At 38.0% G+C, this 10,427-nt stretch overlaps 1 protein-coding gene across 1 annotated transcript in view; it reads left to right on the top strand.

Annotated features, from left to right (window-relative positions):
- The first annotated feature begins 479 nt into the window (after positions 1-479).
- Positions 480-10,427, top strand: part of Atp7a (ATPase copper transporting alpha) — a 129,705-nt gene continuing 119,757 nt past the window's right edge. Inside the window, exon 1 of the mRNA XM_015505870.2 lies at positions 480-728. The gene's annotated coding sequence lies outside the window, so the exon portion shown is untranslated. The remainder of the gene's footprint in view (positions 729-10,427) is intronic.

The following is a 10,427-nucleotide window of genomic DNA, read 5'->3' as shown; positions in this document are numbered from 1 at the left end:
GTTACTGTGACATCCTAACACAAAAATTATGAATGTATAAATGGTTGAGGACAAGATTATGGTTCTGGTGTTAACGTCTGCAGTTAGGTTACACAGTAAAAGAAATTAACAAACTGACAGATCCATGGGCATGAACTATGTAAAAAATGATTTACAAGCATTTCTTTATGGTATATGATGTTTGGAAACAACAAATGACCAAGATATTGTTTTGGTAGATGGTAGATTTCATTTCTCTCTCTCTCTCTCTCTTCTTTTTCTTTCTTTCTTCTTTTTTTTGGCTTAGTTTGATTTGGGGGCTCGGGCGCTGGGGGAAAGAGAACTCTGCAGCGCTGAAACCAAGCCTGGCTTGAGGCTGCGTGTCAGCCTGGGGGCAGCAGGGGGCGGGAGAAGCTTGACTCTAGGCCCCGCGCTCCCTTTCACGTGACGCGTCGCTTTCATTCCCGTGTGGGCCCTGCTTCCGGCCGGGGCATCACCCGGAAGTGGGGGTAATTGAGAGAGGGAGGGGTAAGGACTGCCGGCCGCGGCGGCAGGGGTGGAAAAAGAAGCAGAGGGAGGAGTTGCTGCTGCCACCACAGCCTCCGCCACAGCCGCCGCGGCTACTGTGACTTGCCGGAGCGTGTGAGCGTGGAGGTTGCTTGCGTGGATTTATCGCTGCCTCGGTCCGAGTAGCTCTGGAGGTTTATCCACAGGACAGAAAACAAAACAAAACAAAACCAAAAAAACAGGTAAGTCCTACATCGGCTTCCCGTCATCCCCTTCTACTGGAGGGGGTGTTCTGTGCTGTCAGTCTGTACCACCCAGCGTGGTGAGAAGGTCGTGTTAATCTGGGGCAATCTCCAAACTCTCTTACCTTCACAATTCAGATATTTACCACACTTACGTTTTACTTCCCCAAACGGGATAGAGGAGGGATTACATCCTAACCCGTGTCACTTTCTTATACCGTCCGGGGGAAGAGTCTCTTGATCATCCATGGCCTATGTTAATTAATTGAGTGCAGGAGAAGGTCTGTGTCCGGTGTTGGAAGTGACATCTCTGTATACTTTGGAAACTAAGTTATTAAGATCACCATTACTGATGAAGTAATTTAAAAATAAATAAGTATTTGGATGCCTATCTTGCTCTGGAAGGGAGCATAAGCTGAACTAAGAGAGCCCTCTTGTTTCCACTACATTTTCTTCATTGTGCCCCTTTTCTAGTAAAGTTACTCTGCATCCTTGCTGTGGCACCTCTATCTCTGTCTCTCTCTAATGTTAGGTATCGAATTCAGGGCTGTGCACAGCGTGTTATTTTTAACACTTTTAGTTTGTAGACGCTGAGGTTATCTTAAGTACTGACAACACTCCTAACGTTTTACAAGGCAATATTTTTCCATAATCTAAACTTTTAATCATAGCCTTTTCATCTCTAGCAATACTGCTTTGTTTTGAAACAATGTGTGCAGAACATTGAATTAAGTGATATTGAGGTGTGGGAGGTGGGGGGTTGCATAAGACTAAGACTTCTTGCCTTCAAAAGAGTCTGCAATCAAGTCAGTCGGCTTCAGCTATGAAGACATTGGGTTCTAGAAGTTCCACTAATTAAATTACTAGGTTTAAAAAATCTCATCCTTTTTTTCCCCTCAGTTCTTGTTTTTACAATGGATATTTATTTATTTATATGCAGTGCTGAGAATCGAACCTTGTGCTTCACACATGCTAGGCAAGATCTTTACCACTGAGCTATGACACCAGTCCCAAATCTCATCCTTTTTAAAGGTTATTTTGAACTAAAATTTTAGTATTTTTTAAAATTTCAAACTTTTTTGTTTACAGTAATGACATGAAGGTTTTTTAAAAACAGTCTCACAATGTAGTAGGAAAGATAGATACATGATCACTAAGCACAGTAACATTACATATTTGAAACAGGATGTGTTTATGAGAGAGCAGGGAATGGAACATTTGAACTTGGCATTGAATATTGGATAGGATTTAGCTTTGCAGGAATGGAAGGAGGGCAGGACAGTCCAGGTAGAAGAAATTATCTGAGTAATGCTTCGGGGGCTGGAAAGATGAAGGACATTCTATCACTCACTGTCTGTCAGTGTCTCTATTTCTTTATCATGGTACTGGGGACTGATCTCCAGGGTCAGCCTATAACCCCAGCTGCTGGGGAGGCTGAAGCAGGAGGATCACTTGAGCCCAGCAGTTCAAGGAAAACCTGAACAACATAGAGATACCCTGTCTCAGGGAAGAGACTTGCTATCCTTTTATTCTTTGGGATGTGCTGAATCTCACACAATCCACAATTTTTTAAAATTCTGATTGAGTTTTTGCCTTAAGTTTAACTTTATATCATTTTTAAAAATTGCTGGGAATGAATAATGTGTGTGTGTGTTGCTGGGGATCAAACCCAGGACCTCACACATGGCCAGTGTGTGCATGTGTGTGTGTGTGTGTGTGGGGGGAGGGTGCTGGTGATCAAACCCAAGGCCTTACACTTGCCAGGCAAGTGCTCTGTCACTGAGCTATATCCTCAACCAATGAATACAATGAATACCATTTTTAAAACCAAAAGATGTTCTGTTTTTTTCTTAAGGAAGTCTTTGCTTTTCCTTTTCTCTTTCAAAGTGACTTCTCTCTTAGTCTTCTTAACCTGATAGTAACTATACTTTTCCAATCACAGTTGAGATCTTGATTTGTGGCCTCTAAGTAGGGTTAAATATTAATCCTTCCAAGTGATAGGTTAATATCTCTATTCTTTAATATAGAGGGTTATTTTTCTTGAAACCAAGCATGCAGAAACAGTAAAATTTATTGAGAGAGAGAAATAGAGAGAGGAGGAGGAGGAGGAGGAGGAAGAAAAAAAGAGGAGGCAGCAAAAATAACCCCTGCTGCTGGGAGTGCTGGTACACACCTGTAATCCTGGATACTCAATATTCTGAGGCAGGAGAGTGGCAAGTTCAAGACCAGCCTCAGCAACTTAGTGAGACCCCGTCTCAAAAAAAAAAAAAAAAAAAGGGGGCGGTGCTGGGGTGTAGCTCAGTGGTAAATCACCCCTGGGTTCATTCCCAGGACCAAAATAAACAAAAACTTGGCAATTCATAGGAAATTCATCACTCTATTTTTCTTCTCCAGTGCCTGCATTACATATTAGTGATAAGTTATGAAACTACTCTTAGTAATGATAAATAAATGATAGCCAAATGAATAACCCTAACTCGCTTTTCTGACTAGTCCAGTATATCTCCTTTCAACATACTTAGGAAACCACATCCTACTGTACAGATTACTCTAATACAAACTATTCATGTATCTATTTTAGGAATGTTCAACATCATGTCCAAGAAATGGTAAAATGAGGAGGTTGGATATAAAATCACAATCTAAATTCTTATAAATAGTAAGTCAAAACATAAGAAAATCACATTAAATTTTCACTTAATCTAGACCAAAATAGATGCACATATATCAAGGAAACTCCCATTGCTAATTGTATGTAGGTACTCAATCTCAAGTTAGCTACTAAGCTTCAAGCCAAGAAGTTAAGGGCATAAAGACACGGGATGTGATAACTAAAAATCACAAATGAATAGTCACAACTACTATTCTGGTTTATTATTTTAAAGCAGCAGCTCTCCTAGAGAAGGACTATCTAATAATGGACAGCACAGTCAAGGCAGTTTCATATTGGAAAGCACTGAGAAATCAAGAACAAATAAATGTTGAACATGTCAGTGCTTATAACAAACCATGTATAAAGTGCTTTTCCTTGAGCCTTCTAGATCACATTGTTTTTTATTACTATAGTTACTGGAGCCTTGTAAGCAGATGTTATTGTTACTCCCTTCCTGGAACTGTTTACATTATTTATAATGCAGGATTCAGGCCACTGATAGTAATCTTATTAAAAGAGACAGGAAAATGTGTTTTCCCTTGGAATATATCTTATGACTACACATATCTATTTTGAAAAGCTATAGGTTAGGACAAACCTTTTTGATAAGGTTTCCAACTACACTCATGCTCATATCCTTTAGATTTGGTTCACAGGAAAGAAGTATTGCTCCCAAAGGGATTGACTTCACTATCAACACATAATATGTTTCAAATGCCATGACAAACAAAACGAATATTACTTTGCTTTCACTGTTTTTGGGTGGTACTGGGGGTTGAATTCAGGGGCATTTTACCTCTGAGCTATATCCCTTGCACTTTTCATAGTTTATATTGTGAAAGGTTCTCACTAAGTTACCCAGGCTGACCTTGAACTTGAAATCATCTGCCTTAATTTCCTAAATTACTGGGATTATAGTCATGTGCCACCATGCCCTGCTCACTACATTTTTAATGAAAGCAATTACTCCTATAAGAAAACAATTTTTATTTCTACTTTAAGGTAAAATAAAAGGCATATATGATAATCTAACTGTATCTTTTTTTTTTTTTTTTTCAGTGCTAAAGATAGAACCAAGAGCCTTGTACAAACCAGGTAAGTGCTGTACACTACTGAGCTATAACCTCAGACTTGGGTCAAATGATTTAAGAAATATTATTTCATGAGTAATCTGAAATGTATGTAACATAATTAACTTCTCCATAGTCTCTTCTTCAGTCAAATTTGCCTTCTTTTGCTGTTTTTCCTGAAGACTTGGAACCATTGTCAACCTTTGACACCAAGAGGCACAGGAGTAGCATCAATTATACTCTGTGTGAAAATCTGCAGATTCATGAGTAATCTGAAATGTAGGTAACATACTTAATTTCTCCATAGTCTCTTCATCAGTCAAATTTTCCTTCATTTTTCTGTTTTTCTGAAGACTTGGAACCATTGTCAAACTTTGATACCAAGAGGCATAGGAGTAGCATCAGTTACACCCTGTGTGAAAATCTGCAGAGATATACTTCATTACTGATGTTTTGAGAAAAAATATTTTCAGATATTCTTACTGGCACACTATTCAGTTTCTTAATTTTTAACTCAAACTAAGTTATCTCTCATTGTTTTAAAGAACCCACAACTTTCAGACTAAAGACACACACATACACACACACATACACACACACATATACAAACATGTTGAAAAAAATGTGAAATATTTTTCTTTNTTTTTTTTTTTTCCTTTCTTTTCCTCCCCCTACCTTTCTTTCTTCCTTCCTTCCTTCCTTCCTTCCTTCCTTTCTTTTTGGTACAGGGGTTGAACCCAGGGCCACATTACCACTGAGCTATATCCCTAGCCCTTTTTATTTATTTATTTTTATTTTGAATCAGGGTCTCACTAAGTTGCCCAGGATGGCCTCCAACTTGCAATCCTCCTGTCTTAGCATGCTGAGTTGCTGGGATTACAAATGTGTACCACTACACCTGGCTCAATACATCCCTTTTTTTCTATATTCCCTGTTAAACTGCCTTAATCTATACACTGCATTTATTTATTCATTTATTGAGGTATCAGAGATTGAACTGAAGGGTGCTTAGCCACTGAGCCATATCTCCAGCCTGTTTTTATATTGCATTTTGAGACAAGGTCTCACTGAGTTGCTTAGGGCCTCACTAAATTGCTGAGGCTGGTCTTGAACTTGTAATCCTTCTGCCTCAGCTTCCCAAGTTGTTGGGATTAGAGATGTGTACCACTGCACTCAGCTTTATACACTGTATTTAAAAGTGCTTGTCAAACTTTATTAATTGAGACTTGACATTCCAATGAGTGAAAATAATCTTCATTTGCTAGTTTGGAAAGAAACTTGTGAGGAAACATTTGAGTTTATAGTCACTGGCAAAGATGAGAATAACATTTTTGAGAATAACTACTTGTTTTTATTAAAAGGCAGACCACATTTTACAACATCTATGTTTAAACAGTAGTATTTTGTAGAACATACATCAGAATTGGTGGGGGTAGATAGTTGATCAGCAGTGGTCAGTCCAGATATAACCAATATCCCTGTGATTATATTTTTCACTTCTAAGTCTCAGTGTTCAGGTTAATTGAATGTTATATAACTTGCTTACTTAACTTGATGAGATAGTATGGCAGGAAAACTATCAACATTTCTTTATAACATGTTTCTTTAAAGTGAAAAGGCATCTGGGTGCTGCTAGTGTTGCCTGTAATCCCAGCAATTTGGGATTACAGGCTGAGGCAGAAGGATTGCAAGTTCAAGGGCAGCCTCAGCAGTTTAGTGAGGCTCTAAGCAACTCAGTGAGATTCTGTCTCAAAATAAAACAAATAGAAAGGACTGGGGATGTGGCTTAGTGGTAAAGCATCTCTGGGTTCAATTCCCAGACCACAAAAAAAGTGAAAGGGCATAATATTTCTGGTTTCTAAATATATGTTCCTAGGTTGTCCAGCATAGTTAGCAAATTAAAATTCTTTTCTAATTTTGTGTGCTCAGGTTTATGGGATATAAATATAATATCAGCAGTCACAAACCCTTCCTTCTTTCTTTAATGGGAATGAGGAAAAAATCCTAATTTTGAGCGAGTTATGTGCATTTTGTACTATATTTTTTGTCTACATTTAGAATTGTATAGCTATGTCTTGAGGATTTTTATATTGGTGTTAGGGATTGAACCCAGGGGTGTTTTACCACTGCATCACATCTCCAGCCCTTTTTAATGTTTTAAAATATTTTTTAGTTGTAGTTGGACACAATACCTTTATTTTATTTATTTATTTTTATATGGTGCTGAGGATTGAACCCAGGGCCTCACACATGCTAGCTGAGCACTCTACCACTGAGCCACAACTCCAGTCCCCTTTTTAATTTTTTTTATTTTGAGACAGAGTGTCACTATGTTGCTGAGGTCCTCACTAAGTTGCTGAGGCTGGCCTTAAACTTGCAATCCTCCTTCCTCAGCCTCCTGAGTCACTGGGATTACAGGCATCCATCTCTGTGGCTGGCTGCTCTTGAGGATTTGAAAAAAAAAGTTGTTTTTGCTTATTTTTATCATAAGTCTCTAGAAGTTTGCTTTTTTCAGACCTGTAATCAAAAGTGCATTTTAATGTTATGCTGATTGAAATAAATGTTTTTTTTTTCACATGTAAGTTATGTTGGTTTTTTTAATATTTTTTTTTTTAGGTATAGATGGACACAACACAATGCCTTTATTTTTATGTGGTGCTGAGGATCGAACCTGGGTCCCGCCCGTGCTAGGCGAGCGCTCTACCACTGAGCCACAATCCCAGCGCCTAGTTATGTTGTTTTAACCTGGCCATTGACATTGTTTCATTTGTTCATTAAAAAGTAATGTATTTTATGGGCTGGGGATGTGGCTCAAGCGGTAGCACGCTCGCCTAGCACTCGCCTGGCATGTGTGCGGCCCGGGTTCGATCCTCAGCACCACATACAAACAAAGATGTTGTGTCTGCCGAAAACTAAAAAAAGAAAATAAAAGATAAATATTTAAAAAAAAAAAAAGTAATGTATTTTTGTAGAGCATGGTGGCATATGCTTGTAAGCCCAGCTACTTGGTAGGCTGATGCAGGAGGATTGCAAATTTAAAGCCAGCCTGGGCAACTTAGTGAGACTCTTTCTCAGAATTAAAAATTAAGGGCTGGTGATGGAGCTCAGCATGCAAGGCCCTGGGTTCAATCTCCAGTACCAGAAAAAACAAAACTAAAGAAAGAGTTCCACGTGTAATTTTATCTGTTGTGGTAAGAATAAAGGAAGGTATCTTTTTTTTGAGAGCAAAGTAACAAGATTTATTAGAGTAATAGAAAGAAGCAGAACTTCCAAAGAGGAAGGGGTCCCAAAAGAGGGATATTCTAACTTTTTTGATGATGATAAAATTATTTGTGCTAAGAATTATTCTTTTTACAATGCTGTTGACCAAAGCCAGGTCATCATCACACATGCTAGGCAAGCATTCTACCATGGAGGAGCTACAAGTCCAATAGAATTATTTTCTTAATAAATAATAAATTAATTACTGCATTAATTATTGTTAATGCAATATTAAACCAATAATACCAAGAATATGGCATTAGTTGTTAATAAATATATTGATTGTATTTTTACCACTAATTTTTTTAAAGTAGTGGGGATTGAACCTGGGGGCATTTTACTACAGAACTACAGCCCTGATCCTTTTGTGTGTGTGTGTGTGTGTGTGTGTGTGTATGGGAAAGAGAGAGAGAGAGAGAGAGAGAGAGACAGGGTCTTGCTAAATTGCTGAGGCTGGCCTCCAATTTGGAATCCTCCTGTCATAGCTTCCTGAGTTGCTGGGATTACAGGTTTGTGCAACTGTGCCTGGCTGATTGTATTATGGAAAAATCATATTGCCATTATTTGCATATAGTGAGTTTCATATTGACCAATAAATTTCTTCTTCTCTTTTACTGTTAGTTCCAAATAGTAATTGTTAGTTCATATTTATAGTTCTACTATCTTGATACTAATTTCTAATTACAGTTATAAGTGCATTTTTGTATATTAGCCATCAAATTGGTGTCCTATCTTCAAATATTATCCATCTAAATCACACCTGTTTCTAGCTGTGTGATAATATTAATTGGGTCATAAAAAACCTTTGTAATGTTCAGATACTTTTAAAGACTTAAATTCATTGAATGATGGTGAGTAAAAAATTTATTTGGTACAGTTTGTTTTTTAACTTTGAGTGCCAGGTATGTGATGAAATAGTTTGTCCATTGTGTTTATTTCAAAAATATCCCACAAATTTCTGTTTCTTAACATTTTAGGGCAAGTGGTAAGTCATAGGATCTTCGTTCTTATACTATTTTTTTTTTTTGGTGGCATTGGAGATTGAACCCAGAGGCTTGTGAAATCTAGGCAAGCACTCTACTGAATACATTCCCATTCCTTTTTATTTTAAACTTCTTTTTTCTGGTACCAGTGGTTGAACTCAGGGGCACTCAGCCACTGAGCCACATCCCCAGCCCTATTTTGTATTTTATTTAGAGATAGGGCTTCACTAAGTTCTGGGCCTTGCTAAGTTGCTGAGGCTGGCTTTGAACTTGTGATCCTCCTGACTCAGCTTCCTGAGATGCTGGGATTGTAGATGTAAGGCACTGTACCTGGCATAGTTTTATTTATTTGTTTTTAATTTATTCATTTTAATTAGGCATATATGATAGCAGAATGCATTTGTTTCATTGTACACAATTGCAGTACAAGTTTACATTTCTCTGGTTGTACATGATATAGCATCACACCATATGTGCAATCATACATGTACCTAGGGTAATTATGTCCATCTCATTCCACCATATTTCCTGCCCCTGTGCACCCTCCAGTTTTATTTTTAACTAAGTGTATTATTTAAAGATTTGCTGAAGATGGGTACACTGGCATGTGCCTGTATTCCTCGTGACTCAGGAGGCTTCAGGAGAATGGCAAGTTCAGGGCAGCCTCAGCAACTTAGCCAGACCCTCTCTGAAAATAAAAAATAAAAATTACTGGGGATGTAGCTCAGTGGTAAAGAACCCCTAGGTTTAATCACCAGTATCCCCCTACCAAAAAAAGTGTTGGAGCCTCTGGTACCAAACTGCCTGATTTGGAATCCTAGCTGTTCTCCTTACAACTTGTATGACGTTATGAAGACTTTTCCCCTCCTTTCCTTCCTTTTCTTTCCTTCCTATCTGTCCCCCTCCTTCCCTCTCAAGGTAAGGCAGGTTCTCTTACCGGCTATATCCCAAACCCTCCTTTAATTTTGTAAAATGGAAGCAATAACAATACCTACCTCCTGAGATTTTCAATGAGCTGATACATGTCAAGCTATAAGAAGAGTGCCTGGCAGGTAGTAAAAATACAATAAAGTTAGTTTGTAATATTATTTTTAAATATTTATGATAAAAGTAATTTTAACAACATATATAATAAAATTGTAAATTATAGTTCTGCTATACTATAAATTTACTAGACTATTGGAGCAATATACTAATCAATATCTACAAGCAATATTTAATTTCCAAATTACACCACAGAAAGTGGAAAACTCATATTGGGAGGGCTCAGTATCCTACAATACACTTACAGAATGTTAACATGGCATCTCAAAACTCATGACATTTAGCATATCATGTCACTATGATGTAGTCATTCTACTTCCCCACCAAGAAAACTCATAACAATCTGCTTATGTAATTATTAGCAAGCCAGAAACTCTGAGCCATTGAGATTTTCCAGATTATTTCCCAAAATGTCAGCAAAGGAAAAGGCTTTATACATGTCTATTTTACTCTACCAAATGTCTACCTTCTCTCTCTTTTTTTTTAATATTTATTTTTTAGTTTTCAGCGGACACAACATCTTTGTTTATATGTGGTGCTGAGGATCGAACCCAGGCTGCACACATGCCAGGCGAGCGCGCTACCACTTGAGCCACATCCCCAGCCCATGTCTACCTTCTCACATGGATGTTTTTGGTACCAGGGATTGAACCTAGAGGTATTTAACCACAGAGGCACATTCCCAATT

The sequence above is a fragment of the Marmota marmota genome, unplaced genomic scaffold (genome assembly GCF_001458135.2).
Source record: "Marmota marmota marmota unplaced genomic scaffold, marMar, whole genome shotgun sequence".
NCBI lineage: Eukaryota > Metazoa > Chordata > Mammalia > Rodentia > Sciuridae > Marmota > Marmota marmota.
Note: the sequence above shows the minus strand (reverse complement) of the source record. Positions and strands in the feature narration are given on the sequence as shown.